Source organism: Hevea brasiliensis, chromosome 11 (genome assembly GCF_030052815.1).
Source record: "Hevea brasiliensis isolate MT/VB/25A 57/8 chromosome 11, ASM3005281v1, whole genome shotgun sequence".
Classification (NCBI taxonomy): domain Eukaryota; kingdom Viridiplantae; phylum Streptophyta; class Magnoliopsida; order Malpighiales; family Euphorbiaceae; genus Hevea; species Hevea brasiliensis.
Window position 1 is genome coordinate 44,599,469 of NC_079503.1, and position 20,400 is coordinate 44,619,868.

The 20,400-nt window shown below is 34.4% G+C and overlaps 1 non-coding gene across 1 annotated transcript; it reads left to right on the forward strand.

The window, feature by feature from the left end:
- Positions 1–421: 421 nt before the first annotated feature.
- Positions 422–525, forward strand: LOC131170948 (U6 spliceosomal RNA). The gene has a single exon (XR_009141711.1). It is a non-coding gene; the product is annotated as a U6 spliceosomal RNA (small nuclear RNA).
- Positions 526–20,400: the final 19,875 nt, after the last annotated feature.

Sequence of the window (20,400 nt, forward strand, 5' to 3'; positions counted from 1 at the left end):
TAGATTTTGTTGCAACCCGCTTCTTTGAGATGGCAGTGGCCATGTAGAGAACGCTGCGGTAAAGGGATGGGCGTTGCTTGAGGTCTAGGGCAAGGAGTAGGAATGAACCGAGTCCCACATTGGAAAGGGAGGGGAAAGTGATGGGCTATATAAGTGGCAAGCCTTTTAACCCGGATAATGTGATTTTAAGCTTTAAAGAAGGAGTCCAAGGGACAAAGCCGTGAGGTCCAATGGGCCTAAGTGGACAATACTATTCAGTGTGTCAGGAAAGGGTGTTACATAAGAAAGGGAGGGGAAAGTGATGGGCTATATAAGTGGCAAGCCTTCTAACATGGATAGCGCACTTTTGAACCTCAAAGAAGGGGTCCAAGGGACAAAACCATGAGATCCAATGGACTAAAGCAGACAATACTATCCAGTGGGCCAAGAAGGGGACATCCAATAAAATTTGAATGATACAAAGAAGATTAGCATGGCCCCTGAGCAAGGATGACATGCATAAATCGAGAAATGGTCTAAATTTTTCCTGTAACGACTTGCCTCTTTGGGATGGCAATGGCCACATAGAGAACGCTGTGGTAAAGGGCTAGGCATTACTTAAGATCCAGGGTAGGGGGCAGAAATGAACAGAGTCCCACATCAGAAAGGGAGGGGAAAGTGATGGGCTCTATAAGTGGTAAGCCTTCTAACCCCTAATAGAACACTTTTGGGCCTTAAAAAAGGGGTTCAAGGGACAAAGCCATGAGGTCCAGTGGGTCAAAGCGGATAATACTATCCAGTGGGCCAGGAAAGGGCATTACATATGGTATCAGAGTCGACCTCCCTCAGTACGATGTGGTTTGGGGATAAACTAGGTAGAAGTTTGTGGGCCTGTAACAACCTACCTCTTCGGGATGGTAGTAGCCACGTAGAGAACACTGCGGTAAAGGACTAGGTGTTGCTTGAGGTCCAGGACAGGGGGCAGGAATGAACCGAGTCCCACATCAGAAAGGGAGGAGAAAGTGATGGGCAATATAAGTGGCAAGCCTTCTAACCTAGAAAGCGCACTTTTGGGCCTTAAAGAAGGGGTCCAAGGGACAAAGCTGTGAGGTCTAGTGGGCCAAAGCGGACAATACTATCTAGTGGGCTAGGAAGGGGCATTACAGATTTAATCATTAAAAACTATATATATGCTCTTATAAACCTTCCTATAGTGGGAGTTAAAAGGTTTGTCAAGATATAGATAGGTTTTAATAAATAGATAGAGACCTATAAGGCAAAACTAATTGTGGAAAGAGTTTCACTTATAGGAAATGGGTTGACTATGAGGAAACCTCCTTACCTGAGGCTATGCTTGAATTCATTTAGATTTAATAGCAATATCATTATACACAATGATTGTGAGTTTCGGTAACTAATTGCTAAGATTATTTTCCTTAAAGGAAACATGGAGGTAGACATGATTTTGGAAATGTTACAAAGTATATAAGCTTGATAGATCCATTAATGGTCTTAAGCAAAACATTAAGGAGTCTTGTATGTATAAAAAGGTTAATGGTAGCAATCTCTTATCTAATTTTGTACAGAGGTGACATTTCGTTAATAAGAAATGACAATTAGCATACTAGAAACTGTAAAGTTTAGTTGCATATATCTTTCTCCATAAATGACTTAGGAATGAAACTTATGTTCTTATTTTTGCATCTATAGAGATAGAGCAAATAAGAATAATAGAATTCTTTTATAGTCTGTAATTGGAAAAGATGTTGAAAGGCAACATGCTTAATTTGAAAGGGCTATTGCCTATGAGGCATGATATCCAACTTTCTTAAGGAGGTTCTTTTAAGGCTTCTAAAGAGAGAAGTTGAGTATGCTAAATTGTGTACAAGACAGGATATTGCATATGTTATTAGTAACTAGCAAATGCTAATCACACTTAGGTTTAGAATGTTGAGTATATGTCAAGATTATTGTTGAATACTTTGGAAGCATTTGGGATATTAATCTTGATGAAAGAGAAAGTAATTTACAACTAATAAAGTTTATAGATTCGAACTCTCAGTCAAATGGTAAACATAGAAACTCTATCTAAAGTAGGGAAGTGTGACAATCACACAAGGCCATGTAAAGGTTACATAAGGCTGTGTGATTGTTACATGGGCTAGCATAACAGTCACACAAGGCTATGTCAAGGTTACATATTTTTGTATAACGATTATATGTCTATCTGTAGTGGTTGAAAAGTTGATTGGAAAAGTTCTAAGTAAGTAATGACTATGGATTCTACTATAGAAGCTAAATATTTTGCACATGTGATGTCACAAATAGATTGTTTGGATCAGAAGTTCCTAATGAGACTTAATACAATTCCTTTGATTGTGTCATTAGTCTTTCTCAACTATGACAATTATAGTGCCTTATCCCGGGCAGAGACACTAGGTCTCACCTGAAATCTAAACACTAGGAATTAGCTAAATCATTTAATTAGAAAACTAGCCAGAAGTAGCACAGAGGATAGTATCGACTGGTAACTCAACTGATCCTTTCACTTAAGCCATAACCTAACAATAGTTAAACAGTTATCGTTGGAAGATGAGTACTGTATACTGTAGTTATTGGCTTTAGTGCAAGTGAGAGATTGTTAATGGTATGCCCTAGAGTAATACCTTGGTGTTGTGTTTTATAAACCTAATTTCCAACAAATGGCTTTAATGTATCTTTTAGCTTTAAAATGTTTAAGGTTAATAGAATAATCCTTTAGCTTTTTGTTAAAAGTTTTATTCTCAAAGAGTTGAGAATATAAATAATGAAACTATCCGATAAAAGTGATATAAAGTATTAGTTCATAGTCAAGGATATTTTGTTGAACATGACTGTCCAGCTAGACTGTCACCTCTATTTGTTTTTATTCATTAGTATAAGATACTAATAAAAGTGAAATGGTGATTCTCATATCTTTTAACAATTAAAATGTTGGGACAAATACAATGGGTACTTATAAAATAAGTAGGTCGAACTAGTGGTGCATAAATGATATATACATGGAGTTTTCTCTTGTCAATATATTATCATCTAGATCATACTAGAGCTTACAGCCCTTTGACCGGAGATGACATAGGTATCTCATTTATAGGTAGTTTGAGTTTGATACCGCTTACATACTTATACAATGTATGGGTATACCGATGTATGTAGGCTCTGACTAGTTATATACGGAGATAGATGTTCAGTCAAGATGGGATTCATTACTCTAAGTAAATAAGGATAAAGTCCTATGCTATCTAAATTATTCTTATTATAGAAAGTTCCTAGTTAGGATTGTTTAACTTCATCCAAAAATAGTTTATGATGGTGTTTGCTGGTTTTTCAACCCCCGCAAGTGTACGGATCACTAACAAGTAATAAAGTGATGAGTAGAGTATTGTTCCCTCGAGAATCGTGTTGAGTACCAAACTATAGTGATTTTAATTATCTAGACGATCGAATTGTAGGGAAATAATAATTATATCTAAATTAAAAGAAATAAAATATAAATAATTAACTAAAATAAAATACTAATGGACAAAGGCAATCTAGAGCTAGGGGTTCACACTTCAATCAATTATAGAATCAATCTGATTCATTCAATAAATGGGAGGTTATTACTTGGATAGAAATTAATCCTAAATTATCTTAAGTCCTCTCTCAAGGCACTCAAGATGTATTTTAATTAACATAAACCTTACTTTCATGATGATTAAATTAATTAAAACCCTTTAAGATTTTTGATTAATTTTGGAACTCCACAAAAGTCATCAGCCTATCTCTAGGTCAGATTTCCTTGGTTCAAAATCCCGATTTTCTAATATTAATCTTCACCTTTTAGTGTAACACCCCTAAGTTCGGTAGTGCGTTCTGCTGCTCCAGTGACCAGTGTTGTCCGGACAGCTAGGATGCCTAGAACCACACTTCAATGAGAGTGAGGAGACATAAAATAATGAAATAAAAGAAAAGAAAGTACAAGAAAAACAAAGGAAAAATGATTGCAAAGAAATGTGATTAAGTTAAACGAAATGAAACCTAACGATGGGTGATCAGACTTTGGAAGTCACGGCGTGGACCGTTGATCGCCCTGGATCATGGGAACCCTTGAAAACATTTTTGGGACATAAATAGACCCTTGTTGAAGAATAAATATCATTAGAAATATCAAAGAAAAATTAAATAATTAGTACAAAGAAAAGTGAGAAATCGAAAAACAGACAAAACCCGGTAATACCGAAAAATCAGGAATGCCACCCGAACAGGGGCATTATGGTCATTTGACATCCCGAAGTGTCTTTTGACCTAAATGTCCATTAAAAATAAATAGTATTACACTTAGAAAATAAAATGAAAAATTAAATTGGTGGTACCTAAAATAAATTGTGGAAATTATGGGTTAAATGTGGAATAAATGAATAATTACTTTATTATATGATTAAGTGACTAAGTGGACCACTAAGGGGATTAATTAAATACATAGTGGGACATGTGTACACTTAAAATGCAGCTGAATAAGTCATCTTCCTCATTTGCATTCAAATTGCCGAATTGAAGAGTGAAGGAAACTCCATAGCCATTTTTCATGCAAGCTTTCTTAACTCTCCATTTTCAACTCCAACCTCTTAGGTTTCTTCATTAAACTTTGTCTACACATCACAAGGAAGATATTGATACCAAATTTGAGAAGTTTGGTGAAGGTTTAGCAAGTTACAATCAAAGGTAAGTTTACATTTTGAGAATTCCTTTGTTAAAGTTTATGTTCATGTTATGGGTGTTAGTTTGGTGAAAGAAAATTTTGAGTTTGAAGGGTTATTGTTGTTTTCATTTTGGACAGCCATGAGTCACGTTTTAGATGAGATATTTGTGCATATAATTGATGAGAAATGGTGTTGATCATGATGAATTAGTAACCTAGTGAATTATTTCATGTTTATGTGGTGATTTATGCACTTGGATGGGAAATTGTAAAATGGACGGCACTTTGATGTTGAAGAATGGTTTGTGGCAGCTTGGGGACACTTGAGTAATGGTATATATTGAAGGAAATGTATGCAGAATATTAACCTAGAAGGATTGATGATATGTATGTAGATTGATCTTGTAAAGTGTGTGTAAAATTTGTAATGGTTAGGTGTGTTTGTAATAGTACTTAGAAATTGTAATTGTGAATGATATTGGTGTGTTGAGGCTGATTGGAATCTGCCCAAAATAATGTTAATGTAAAGTAGAAAATGCTTTTGGTAATGTACCAAAACAGATTGGTAGGGAAGTGAACCAAATTGCAAGGTATATGTGTGTTTGAATTGGGGTTTGAAAGACATATAGAGGACAGTGTGCAAATAGACCTATAACTTTAAATGTGTAACCTCAATTGGTATGAGACCAATTGAGGGTTGAACTAGGCACAAAATGTGCCAACTTTCATTGAGAGAACATACCAAAATTGTGCTTGCAAGGTGATGTGAAAAATGACCAATTCGGATTAGGTACACTTGAGACCTAAAAACTGACCATTTGGGCAGCAGTGAGTGTTTAGGCCATAACTCACTCAAAACAGGTCCAATTGACCTGAAATTTTGACCAAGAATAGTTAAGACCCATACCTACAAGTCTTATGAAGACACCAAAACCCAGAAATGACCAGAAGCAAGTCAAAAAGCTTGCACAAGTTCGGGTCCAAAAACTGGCCGAACCAAAGTTGACCAAATTGACCAAAAATTGACCTAATTTGATACCAATTGACCAGCAATAGTATAATGACCATAACTTGATCTACTTAACTCGGATTGACCTGAAATTTTGCCCCGCGTGCAATAAGACCTAGGTCTACAAGTTTGTAGTTTTGACCGAAACCCGAAAACTGAGGGAACTAGGCCGTCCGGCTAGGTCAAACCAGTATCCCGGAATCCAGCAAGTTGCATTAAAATGCACTAAACAAAGAAACGAGTTTGGTAAAACGTACCAAACCTAAAACCCTATCGAATGAGACATATTAACGACACTAAAACCTAATTTACCTAAAACGCAACGAGGGTCGGTATATTAGGTGATTAAGTGAATAATTGAGTTCAGTGCATTATTTACCAAACACCATCGATAGAGACAGTTTAATTTAGTACTGAAACACTTCAAATTGTGTTTCTCAGTTACCAAAGACTCAGGAAAAGGGAAGGAAACACTGAGTCCAGATCAGGGGGACAGTCATCAGAGGTTTGTGCACAACAACTGTTTCTTTTGAATTATTTTCAATGGAAATAAATATTGACTATTTGCATATCATTGTTTTAAATTGTGGAAATGTGTTTGGTGGACACTTATTGATTGAAAAACATTGTGAATGGTTTGAAATCAGAAAAATTGTTTGAATGGTATTTGATGGATACTTATTGATTGAAAAGCATCAGAAATGGTTTTGTGAAAATTGAAGTGAATTACGAATTGTGTTGCCATTTTGTGAATGAAATTATAACTTTGGAAATTTATTGGATTCTTACGGATCATTTGAATAAAATGTTTGGAATTGTTTTGACTCACAATTGGCATGACACTGATAATATGTTCCTCCTCCATTAATGGGGTGAGTGTGATTATTCCTCCCTCTTTGACTTATTAGTCTGGGGTGAGTATGATTATGTTCCTCCCTCTTTGACTTCCCACCGAGGTGAGTATGGATGAGTTCTCATTATATAGCTAGCTTCCTCCTCATTGATTTCGATTATTGGGGTGAGCATGTCTTGTCGTGGTGTACAACACGGCATATATGGAAAAAATTGTGTCATGGCCTAAATTGTGTTATAGATTGGCAACACTGTATTCTTGATTATTTGATCGAATTGTGTTAATATTTAATGTAAGATTGTGAAATTGATATAAACTCTTATTGACATATACCGTCTATTGAATTCTAACATGATCTGAATTATTGAAAATTATTGTGATATTATCTAATGGAGTTTAATTTCTTGTTTACATTTATTGTATTGAATTTAACTATGGTTTTAAGTATCCACTATTGATATGATTTATGAATTGTGATTTAAAATTTGTATTTGGTTAATGTTGTGCACCACTGAGACATTGTCTCAGCGATAGCTTTTTATTGCTGTCGCAGGTAGAGAGAGAGACAGGCGCAGTTAGGTCGCTAGTATCGCCAATGAGAGATTTTTGGGTATAGTGAGTATACCACATGTGGCATTTTGTAATCAGTAATGTATATTCACCGTATGTATATTTTGTTCTTGGTTTTGAGCGATTGTAAATTTAAGTTGTACAAGAAAGTTGTAAAATAATTATGAGTTATTTGGCTTGTAAAATTGTGTTATATCTTTGTATCGTAGTCTTTGAAAATCACCGTGGATTTGACTTGAGAAATGTGTTGTGTTGATAAAAATGTTGGAGTTGAGATTTGAAAATATATTGAAGTGCTTTTTACGTTTTCAAGAACTGTTTTGTCCAAAATACAAATGGCACCTTGCCAAAATTTTTACAGATATTCCAAATAAATCAAATGAGTTAGTTGTTTCACTTCAGTTCACCAAAGTCTTTAACACCTGTAAATAGTGCTCACCACTGTAAAAGAAGTAAGAAAAGTTTTTAAAATCCCTTGTAGTGTATTTAATGGATTATCAGTAGACGGAGTTGGTAATTCATTAGGTATACTACGGGATCATGTTATGCCTTACAGAGGGGTAGGGTGTGACATGTTTTAGTGGTATCAGAGCAATGGTTTTAAAGTGAATTTGAATCGTGAATTTGAAATCATTTTGTCTGTAACTACAACTGCTCAAATGTTTGATACATACAGTACATTACATTATAAATATGCACTAACGGGAGGAAATCTCCTTGTATTATTGTACAGGAGGTCAGGGAAATAAATTTTGATGCATTAGTGACTAGTCCTTTAGGATAAGGATTGTGATAACAAGTGAAATTAGTTTTGGAAGAGTTTATCGGCGAAAAGTATTTGCTGACACACCATAAAATTATAAGCTAATTGGTTAGCCTACTTAATGTAAGGCAAGAGGACGTAAAAGTAAGATGCAGTAATGGAATTGCTCTTGATAAGGGCAAGGAGGTTACTGTTAGAAATTGCTAATGGATATTGTAATCAGAATAAGATTCGAATATCAGTGAATTCAAAAAGAATAAAAGATAACAAAGTTTGATCTATTGGGATGTATCGTAGTAACTATGCAATGTTCTTGATGTTTATACCGTAAGTCGCAGACACTGACTAACTTGAGATTATTGTGTAGAGCTACGTACTAACCGATAGTACACCTAGATGAGAATAGTTGCCAACGGATCTGCTTTGGCATAGTTATGCCGTGACGAATTTAATTGTTAGAAATAAGTTTGAAAATCCTACTTAGGATCTAAAACTCAAAAGTTAAAATATCGAAAGGTTATAGTTCAAGATAAAAGGAAGTAAGTTATAGAACATTGACAGATAAAAGAGTTATGGAAGTAGAGACTTGAACAGTTGATTCATATGTAACAAAGAAATATTCGAATGTGAGGAAGACTATGGACTAGAATGGTCGAGGACCAATGCACGATGAATGATTCTAATATGACCTCAAGGGTCATTCAAGAAGGAACGTGAGTGAAATATTAGACAACATAATAGTAAGAGGAGAGTGTTGTTATCCAAACAAAGTAAACATTGTATTAGATTGTTAAAAGTCTTACGATCATATAGAAAGGAGAAAATAAACGTAAGAATATTGTAAGATAAATACAGGGAAAAATTTAGTTGACGAAATTTATTTAAGGGGGGGAGAATTGTAACACCCTAAGTTCGGTAGTGCGTCACGCTTCTAGTGACCAGTGTTGTCCTGGACAATTAGGATGCCTATAACAACACTTCAATGAGAGTGAGGAGTCATAAAATAATTAAATAAAAGAAAAGAAAGTACAAGAAAATCAAAGGAAAACTGATTGCAAAGAAATGTTATTAAGTTAAACGAGCCGGGAAACGTAGCGATTGGTGACCGCACTGGGAAGTCACGGCGTGGACCGTTGGATCGCCCTGGATCATGGGAACCCTGAAAACATTTTTGGGACATAAATAGAAACTTTTTGAAGAAAAAATAACATTAGAAATATCAAATAAAAATTAAATAATAAGTACAAAGAAAAGTGAGAAATCAAAACAGACAAAACCCAGAATACCTGAAAAATCAGAATGCCACGAGCAGGGCATTATGGTCATTTGACATCCCAAGTGTCTTTTGACCTAAATGTCCATTAAAAATAAATAGTATTACACTTAGAAAATAAAATGAAAAATTAAATTGGTGGTACCTAAAATAAATAGTGGAAATTATGGGTTAAATGTGGAATAAATGAATAATTACTTTATTATATGATTAAGTGACTAAGTGGACCACTAAGGGGATTAATTAAATACATAGTGGGACATGTGTACACTTAAAATGCAGCTGAATAAGTCATCTTCCTCATTTGCATTCAAATTGCCGAATTGAAGAGTGAAGGAAACTCCATAGCCATTTTTCATGCAAGCTTTCTTAACTCTCCATTTTCAACTCCAACCTCTTAGGTTTCTTCATTAAACTTTGTCTACACATCACAAGGAAGATATTGATACCAAATTTGAGAAGTTTGGTAAAGGTTTAGCAAGTTACAATCAAATGTAAGTTTACATTTTGAGAATTCCTTTGTTAAAGTTTATGTTCATGTTATGGGTGTTAGTTTGGTGAAAGAAAATTTTGAGTTTGAAGGGTTATTGTTGTTTTCATTTTGGACAGCCATGAGTCACGTTTTAGATGAGATATTTGTGCATATAATTGATGAGAAATGGTGTTGATCATGATGAATTAGTAACCTAGTGAATTATTTCATGTTTATGTGGTGATTTATGCACTTGGATGGGAAATTGTAAAATGGACGGCACTTTGATGTTGAAGAATGGTTTGTGGCAGCTTGGGGACACTTGAGTAATGGGATATATTGAAGGAAATGTATGCAGAATATTAACCTAGAAGGATTGATGATATGTATGTAGATTGATCTTGTAAAGTGTGTGTAAAATTTGTAATGGTTAGGTGTGTTTGTAATAGTACTTAGAAATTGTAATTGTGAATGATATTGGTGTGTTGAGGCTGATTGGAATCTGCCCAAAATAATGTTAATGTAAAGTAGAAAATGCTTTTGGTAATGTACCAAAACAGATTGGTAGGGAAGTGAACCAAATTGCAAGGTATATGTGTGTTTGAATTGGGGTTTGAAAGACATATAGAGGACAGTGTGCAAATAGACCTATAACTTTAAATGTGTAACCTCAATTGGTATGAGACCAATTGAGGGTTGAACTAGGCACAAAATGTGCCAACTTTCATTGAGAGAACATACCAAAATTGTGCTTGCAAGGTGATGTGAAAAATGACCAATTCGGATTAGGTACACTTGAGACCTAAAAACTGACCATTTGGGCAGCAGTGAGTGTTTAGGCCATAACTCACTCAAAACAGGTCCAATTGACCTGAAATTTTGACCAAGAATAGTTAAGACCCATACCTACAAGTCTTATGAAGACACCAAAACCCAGAAATGACCAGAAGCAAGTCAAAAAGCTTGCACAAGTTCGGGTCCAAAAACTGGCCGAACCAAAGTTGACCAAATTGACCAAAAATTGACCTAATTTGATACCAATTGACCAGCAATAGTATAATGACCATAACTTGATCTACTTAACTCGGATTGACCTGAAATTTTGCCCCGCGTGCAATAAGACCTAGGTCTACAAGTTTGTAGTTTTGACCGAAACCCGAAAACTGAGGGAACTAGGCCGTCCGGCTAGGTCAAACCAGTATCCCTGATCCAAAGAAGTTGCATTAAAATGCACTAAACAAAGAAACGAGTTTGGTAAAACGTACCAAACCTAAAACCCTATCGAATGAGACATATTAACGACACTAAAACCTAATTTACCTAAAACGCAACGAGGGTCGGTATATTAGGTGATTAAGTGAATAATTGAGTTCAGTGCATTATTTACCAAACACCATCGATAGAGACAGTTTAATTTAGTAATCAAACACTTCAAATTGTGTTTCTCGCTACCAAAGACTCAGGAAAAGGGAAGGAAACACTGAGTCCAGATCAGGGGGACAGTCATCAGAGGTTTGTGCACAACAACTGTTTCTTTTGAATTATTTTCAATGGAAATAAATATTGACTATTTGCATATCATTGTTTTAAATTGTGGAAATGTGTTTGGTGGACACTTATTGATTGAAAAACATTGTGAATGGTTTGAAACTGTGAAAAATTGTTTGAATGGTATTTGATGGATACTTATTGATTGAAAAGCAATCAGAAATGGTTTTTGTGGAAATTGAAGTGAATTACGAATTGTGTTGCCATTTTGTGAATGAAATTATAACTTTGGAAATTTATTGGATTCTTACGGATCATTTGAATAAAATGTTTGGAATTGTTTTGACTCACAATTGGCATGACACCGATACTATGTTCCTCCTCCATTAATGGGGTGAGTGTGATTATTCCTCCCTCTTTGACTTATTAGTCCGGGTGAGTATGATTATGTTCCTCCCTCTTTGACTTCCCGAGGTGAGTATGGATGAGTTCTCATTATATAGCTAGCTTCCTCCTCATTGATTTCGATTATTGGGGTGAGCATGTCTTGTCGTGGTGTACAACACGGCATATATGGAAAAATTGTGTCATGGCCTAAATTGTGTTATAGATTGGCAACATGTATTCTTCAGATTATTTGATCGAATTGTGTTATTATGTATTGTGAGATTGTGAAATTGATTTAAACTCTTATTGACATATACCGTCTATTGAATTCAACCATGATCTGACTTATTGAAAATTATTGTGATATTAACAAATGGAGTTTAAATTCTTGTTGACATTTATTGTCTTGAATTTAACTATGGTTTTAAGTATCCACTATTGATATGATTTATGAATTGTGATTTAAAATTTGTATTTGGTTAATGTTGTGCACCATCGAGACATTGTCTCAAATGATAGCTTTTATTGCCGCCGCAGTAGAGAGACAGACAGGCAAAGAAAGTTAGGTCGCTAGTATCGCCAATGAGAGATTTTGGGTATAGTGAGTATACCACATGTGGCATTTTGTACTGTAATGTATATTCACTGTATGTATATTTTGTTCTTGGTTTTGAGCAGTTGTAAATTTAAGTTGTACAGTAAAGTTGTAAAATAATTATGAGTTATTTGGCTTGTAAAAATTGTGTTATATCTTTGTATCGTAGTCTTTGAAAATCACTGTGGATTTGACTTGAGAAATGTGTTGTGTTGATAAAAATGTTGGAGTTGAGATTTGAAAATATATTGAAGTGCTTTTTACAGGTTTTCTGAAGAACTGTTTTGTCCAAAATACAAATGGCACCTTGCCAAAATTTTTATAGATATTCCAAATAAATCAAATGAGTTAGTTGTTTCACTTCAGTTCACCAAAGTCTTTCACACCTGTAAATAGTGCTCACCACTGTAAAAGAAGTAAGAAAAGTTTTTAAAATCCCTTGTAGTGTATTTAATGGATTATCAGTAGACGGAGTTGGTAATTCATTAGGTATACTACGGGATCATGTTATGCCTTACAGAGGGGTAGGGTGTGACATTTAGTCCTTCAATTAATATCCGTTATCAATACTAAGTGGGTACTAATACATAGCATACATTAAGATCACAAGAGATTGAATCAAAGAATAAAATACCCAATGTATTAAATAAAATCAAACCAGATCCATAATGAAATTGAGTGCTACACCCTAACCCTAGAATAAAGAATCTACTCACCCATGGTGAGTTTTACAATCGAGATTATAAAAAGATAAAGAGAAGACATGAGAAGAAAATAGAGTGAAAGAACCCAGAAGGAGAGTTGCAGCCTTAGACTTTTGGAACTTCAGCTAGAAATCCCTTCTAGCAATATTGCAGATCTTGTTACTTCCTTGCCTCCCTTGGAGTTGATGTGCATCCTTGAATGTAAATTCTTTTCTCTCGAATGTAAATTCTCCTTCCCCCCCTCAATTCTTTACTTGTTATATTTATATATAATGTAAAAACCCTAATTTCAGAGTCCTAGAAGCATTAGGAGTCCATCCGGGTCAAGTTGGAAGCAAGAAAAGTCGTATCAGAATTGCTGTCAGGGGACTTTCCATGGGCCATGTAGTGATACACTCCCCGTGTAACTTTTTGCTACTATTGTTTTTCAAGTTTTCTTTGTCCAGAAGGTTACACAGGGTCCAGGAAGTTACACGGGGCAAGTTACATGGCCCGTATACTACTTTTGGACCTGTATTCTTCACGTTTTGACCTCTAAATCTCTTCCAAACTCGTCTTTGATTCTAGAACCATATAAAAACACCTGATAAAATATAAAAATCAATGAATTGAGTTGGATTAACATATTTTCTAAAATAATAATGGAAACACATAAAGATAAACATAAAATGAGGCTAAATGCTAATAAAATGCAATGAATGTTAACCTTAAATATCTATATAATTTGATGTAATCAAATACCTCCAAACTCAAATATTTGCTTGTCCTCAAGCGAAATAAAACTTTATAAAAACTCATTGGGGGTACTTAGAAACATAACCAAAAACTTAACTTGCACATAATTGGACACTCTTCAACCTTCATAGCAATTCCCACTTTCAAGGCATAGGGACCTCAATAGTTGCCCTTTAGAACCTCACCCCCTTCATGGTGTTTCAACTAATTATTCCTCTATACAAGGCCATTAATAAGTCACAAATAACCTATTTTATCAGGATAGACTTAAGAAATACTTACTTCCACAAGATGCCTCTATTGAGGATGATCATGGTGAGTTTGATTTAATTCCAACTCCATAGGCATATCTCAATTCTCTATCTCCACTAATGTAGTATACACTTTTCAAAAGATCAAAAGGTCTTTAAAAGGGTTGTAATGGGGCGAAAGGGATAATGACTTGGTTGCCAATGAAAGGTTTTTTAGGGAATGCAAATATGAGGATATCATGTATGCATAAAATACCAAATATACTATGGTTATTCTATTGATTTTGTATGGAGAGGAGGGGCTTTTAATTTTTTTTATAGTACCAAGCAAGTTTCCATGATACTTATCTTTCAATTTCTTCTTCTTCTTTTTTTCCTCTTCTTTCCTTTTTATTTTATTTATTTATGTCCCTTTTGTCCTCTCCCCCAAACTCATTGCTTTTGCTATGTTGGAAAGGCAAAATTCTCTTTGATTTCAATTGCACACTTACACTCTTTCTTGAGTTCCACATCCTCTCTCCATTTTTTTTTTGGTACTTAATATACTTTTTGCTTATGCATTTAGCTTCCTCAAAAGGGTAGGGTAGGTGTTTATGCTAGGGGCTAGGTAAATAATATGGATAAGCAATAAATTCTAAGGGATAAGTATAAGCTTCATGTTGGCTGCAAGGGACATATATATTTTAATTAGGGGTGGCTAAGGCTTAGTGAGGCTATATCAAAGAATTCCTTAATCATCTCTTCATCAAACATATGCTAGGATTTTGCCTCGATAGGTCCAAGAGACATGTTCTAGAGTTGGTGAGGCATTTTTAGGTTTGATTGTATCTCAAAAATTTTCTCCCAATTTTGCAAGTTCAATGTGATAGATTAATGGTTATGAAGGGTTTTAACTAGTTTAACTCTACTTAGGTGATTTAGTTTTTCATAAACAACATATTGAAGCCTTTTTGCTCATCCAGTTACATTCATTCCTCTTTCCTAGAGAGTCCAATCATTAGCTCATCAAGGTTTTGGTTATAATTCTAAGTTCTAAGTTAAAAGCCTTTTCAAAAAGTTTAAAATTTGTAAAAATTTTCTAGATTTTTCATACACAAATATAATATAGACATAATAAGGTGATGCAAAATGAAATATAATATATAAATGTAATGCATGAAATGCTATACCCCCAAACTCAAATTTGACATTGTCCTCATTGTCATCAAGATATCATAATCAGGTCAAGAGCAACATCATAAATGTAATAATAGGGAAAAGCTAATGGATATGAAATACCCCCCCTTGAAGTGTGCCTTCCCTTGAAGATTTGTATGATTATTCCCCATTGTTCCTTCAAGTGCTTCTTGAAACTACAAAGAGAATAATCATCAAAACAAGTTTGGAAAGGTGATAAAACAAAATAAATAAACAAATGCAAATATTAAATTTAAAACTTAGGTTGCCTCCCAAGAAGTGCTAATTTAATATCTTTAGCTTGACCCATTTTAGAATTGCTGATCAAAAAGCGATTTTCGCCCATAGTAGTTGTCATGTAACACCACATATGGGTCTTAATTTGTGGTACCCTCAAGATTGGCAAGATTTAGAATAAGATTGTACATAGCATGAACAACACATAGTTTAGAGTTATCTGCTTGGGAAGAGGACTACTTTAGCTCATGGAGGACATGTGATGATGTAGGAGGTGTCCATGATAGAAAAGGGTCTTCTAGTGGTGTATGTGTAAGCATCATTAATGAACTTAAATTGATAGTTGTTTCGCTATTTTGCAACCACCGCAAGTGCACGGATCGCTAATAAGTAATAAAGTGATTAGTAAAGTATCGTTCCCACAAGGATTTTGTTTAGCAAGTATCAATCTACACAATAATTTTGACTGTTTAGGCTATAGAATACTTAGGGAATGAAGTTTGTTAACTTAAAACACTAAAATGGTAATCTTAATACGAAGTGATTTATTTGAAACAATTCTGGAATTAAGATTTCACACTTGAATCTTATTAGGGATGTTATCTAGTTTATTTACTGAATTGAGGATCGTTTTCCTTGATGGAAATCAGTCCTAAGTTATCCTAAATCCTCTCTCAAGGCATCTAGGATGTATTCTAATTAACTCTAACCCTACTTTCACGGTGATTAAATCAATTAAAATCCTTTAAAATTTTTGACCAATTTTGAAGTTCCACAAAGGTATCAGCCTATATCTAGGTCATAATTCCTAGGTTCAAGATCTTGATTTTCTAATGTTAATCTTCACCTTTCAGTACTTCAATTAACATCTACAATCATGGCTAAGTGGGTACCAGCACATAGCATGCATTAAGATCACAAGAAATTAAATTAAGAAACGAATCTCAAATTCAATAATAAAATTTAGTGTTCATCTATAATAATAATTACAAGCGCTACTCTCCCAAATTCAAAATAAGAAAACTACTCACTCATGATGAGTTTAGCAAACATCATGATAGAAGGTAAAAATAGTAAAAAGTAAATCATGTAGAAGAAATAAAAATGATAAAAAAATATGTCTAATGAGATGAAACGAAGGAACCGAAGAGAGTTTGCAGCTTTGATCTTGTGAAACTTTAGCTGGAAAACTTCTTTTGGTACTGATGTTTCTCTCCTTGAGACAATTAGATTTCTCTCCTTCAAAACTCCTCAAAAGTGCTGTCAAAAAGATAAAAGAGAGAGCGAGCCGACCGAACCAACCTAACAAAAACCAACCCTTTTCTGATGTTTTCTTTTCTATTTATAGTCGTTGCTCTAGGGTTAGGTCATTTGTGAGTCCAAAAAGCTTTAGGAGTCTCCTTTGAATCAGAAAACAGGAGGGGAATTCGAGTTATAAAACTGGCTACAGCATAGTACACGACCCGTGTGTCACTACACGGGTCCCTACATGTCGGGCAGTGTAACTTGCTGGAGGAGAATTGCGGAATCTTACATTGGCACAGAGAGGTATACGGGTCTGCGCCAACTACACAAGCCTGGTTACACAGGCCGTGTTCTATTTTTCCCATAAGGTTCTTCAAGCTTATGCCCGGCAGAGACTTACACGGGTTCCTGCAGATTACACGGGTCTTATTACACGACCCGTGTACTTGTGTTTCTCCATTGATTCTCTTGGCTTTCTTATGGCAGAGAGTTACATGGGTCTGGGGCTTGGTTTACATGACCCGTGTACTTTGTATCAGCAGTAATTCTCTGTCTCTTGACTTCTTCAAGCTTTCCTTTGCACTCCTATACTATGGGGCTTCACCTAAACACCTGAAATGATGCAGAAAACATGAAATTAGGTGCTTGACAATAGAAGTTACAAAAAACTAATGAAATCAACTACTATGCATGAAAATGCTTGCCTAAATACTATGAAATAGTATACAAATGTGCTTAAAAACATCTATACAATTCAAGTGTATCAATAGTCTCATTAATTTCTTCATCCACCACATTTATCTCTGATTTGTCTTCATGGAAACACTCTTCCAATGATCCCCCAACTATAAAGGAGTTGTTTTCTTTAGCTCTAGGTTTCACTTGTTCTTTAAGTAACTCCTGTTCTTGTGGGAATTCAAAGGAATTTTGTTCTTGAAGCTCAACTTCTTCTCTATGTTCAAATTCCCATGAAGCTTCTTCATTCTCCCAACTTTGTTCATATAATTCCTCTTCATAAAGTGATAGCTCATTGTTCACCATTAGTTTGTCAAAATTTTTGAATGGAGCTATCACCTCTTCAAGTCCCACTCTCCCCTCTAATTATAGCTCGAATGGTTGGTGTGAAATATTATGTTGATGAATGTGTGGGGGATATTGGTGACTCCAACCCTGCAGTGAAGGATCCCAATGCCAATGGTAATCAAAATTTGCCATGTCATTCAATAAGTAAATGGCATCCTTATGGTTTCTTTGAAGAACGTGATCACCGATAGCCCAAGCTCCATAATCTACCCAATTCCTTGTCACTTCATCCAGACCATTGTAGAAATTGAGAGTGAGTTCATAATTTGAAAAACTATAATTGGCAAATTGCTCTACCAATTCATTGAATCTTCTCCAAGCATTGTAAAATGGCTCATTGTGTTATTGAATAAAACTTGTGAAGACTTGTTGATGAAACATTTCAATGTACCTCACAAGAAAAACAAGTAAAAAATAAAATTGGAGAAGAAACAAACTATAAAAGAAATTAGAATGTCTAGATTAATCAAATCACTAATCATTTGATATCAAGCATCGGTCCCCGGCAACGACACCAAAAACTTGTTTACTGGTTTTTCAACTACCGCAAGTGCACGGATCACTAACAAGTAATAAAGTGATGAGTAGAGTATCATTCCCATGAGGACCGTGTTGAGTACCAAACTATAGTGATTTTAATTATCTAGATGATCGAATTGTGGAGAAATAATAATTATATCTAAATTGAAAGAAATAAAATCTAAATAATTAACTAAAATAAAATACTAATGGATAAAGGCATTCTAGAGCTAGAGGTTCATACTTCAATCAATTATAGAATCAATTTGATTCATTCAATAAATGGGAGATTATTACTTTGATGGAAATTAATCCTAAGTTATCTTAAGTCCTCTCTCAAGGCACTCAAGGTGTATTTTAAGTAACATAAACCCTACTTTCGTGGTGATTAAATTAATTAAAACCCTTTAAGATCTTTGATTAATTTTGGAAATCCACAAAGGTCATCAGCCTATCTCTAGGTTCGATTTCCTAGGTTCAAAGTCCTGATTTTCTAATATTAATCTTCACCTTTCAGTCCTTCAATTAATATATGTAATCAATACTAAGTGGATACCAACAAATAGCATGCATTAAGATCACAAGAGATTGAATCAAAGAATAAAATACCCAATGTATTAAATAAAATCAAACCAGATCCATAATGAAATTGAGTGCTGCACCCTAACCCTAGAATAAAAAACCTACTCACCCATGATGAGTTTTATAATCAAGTTTATAAAAAGATAAAGAGAAGACATGAGAAGAAATAGAGTGAAAGAACCCAAAAGGAGAGTTACAGCCTTGGACTTTTGGAACTTTAGCTAGAAATCCCTTCTAGCAATCTTGCAGATCTTATTTCTCTCTTGCCCCCCTTGGAGTTGATGTGCATCCTTGAATGTAAATTCTTCTCTTGAATGTAAATTCTCCTCCTCCCTCAATTCTTGACTTGTTATATTTATATCTGGTGTAAAAACCCTAATTTCAGAGTCCTAGAAGCATTAGGAGTCCATCCGGGTCGAGTTGAAAGCAATAAAAGTCGTATCAGAATTACTGTCAAGGGACTTTACATAGGTCGTGTAGTGATACACGCCCCGTGTAACTTTCTGCCACTTTTGTTTTTCAAGTTTTCTTTGTCCAAAAGGTTGCACGGGGTCTAGGAAGTTACACGACCCGTGTACTGTTTCTGGACCTGTATTCTTCATGTTTTGACCTCTAAATCTCTTCCAAACTCATCTTTGATTCTAAAATCACATAAAAACACCTGATAAAATTTAAAAATCAATGAATTGAGTTGGATTAACATGTTTTCTAAAATAATAATGGAAACACATAAAAATAAACATAAAATGAGACTAAATGCTAATAAAATGCAATGAATGTTAACCTTAAATGTCTATATAATTTGATGTAATTAGATGGTAAGTCTTATTAGTCAAAAATTAGATTTTAGATGAGGACATATGATCTAAAGCAATTAGGTTTTACATATACCATGACCCTAGTGCATAGTATGTATGTTCAAAGTTCTAAGAAATGGGATGGTACCATTCATCATTGATTGGGTAGTCATGGCATGTTATGGTAGGTGTTAACCATGATTTATGAGAACCAAGAGTGGACAGAGAATTTCACTCTAAGTATGGAAAAAGTTGCAGTGATATTAAAGAGTTAATATCATATTTTCATTTGCCAATTTGTCATGAACCTAAAAAGTCATACACAATAGAACTATTATGATCAAAACAATATTAATTTGATTAATTAATTAAATGATTTAATTGATTAATTAAATTAATTAATTTAATTTGTAATAAGATTGCAAAGTCCCTGATATGATTTAAAACTAAATTCAATGGAATGGGTAATAAGAAGAAAATTAGTTTATATTTAATTTTTAAAAATAAAATTATAATTAAAAGAGTTTAATTATGATATAATTTATATTATATATAAATTATAATGAAAAAAGAATTAATGTCACTTAAATGGCTTATGAAGCCATGAGAGAAATGTAGCTTTGAGAGAAATGTAGCTTAGTAGCTTGGTGGTAATATGGTATAAGATGCCAAGTGACATCAATGAAATAGTGACAACTAATCCAATGGATTAGATAAGAGGAAGACACTTGTAAAGGTCTTCTTATTAGTAGAAGACAACTAATCTCTACTAATCACTTTTAGGGATTAGGAATCTCTAAATTTTAGAGATTTCCACACACCTCAAGGATATGGAAATCCCTAGAGTATAAAAGTCAACCCACATTATAGAGAGAGTAGATAATCTTCTTCTTCTTCTTCTTCCTTTTTCACTTAAGAAAAGCCTAAGTTTCTTCTTCTTCTTCTTTTTCTTCCTATAATTT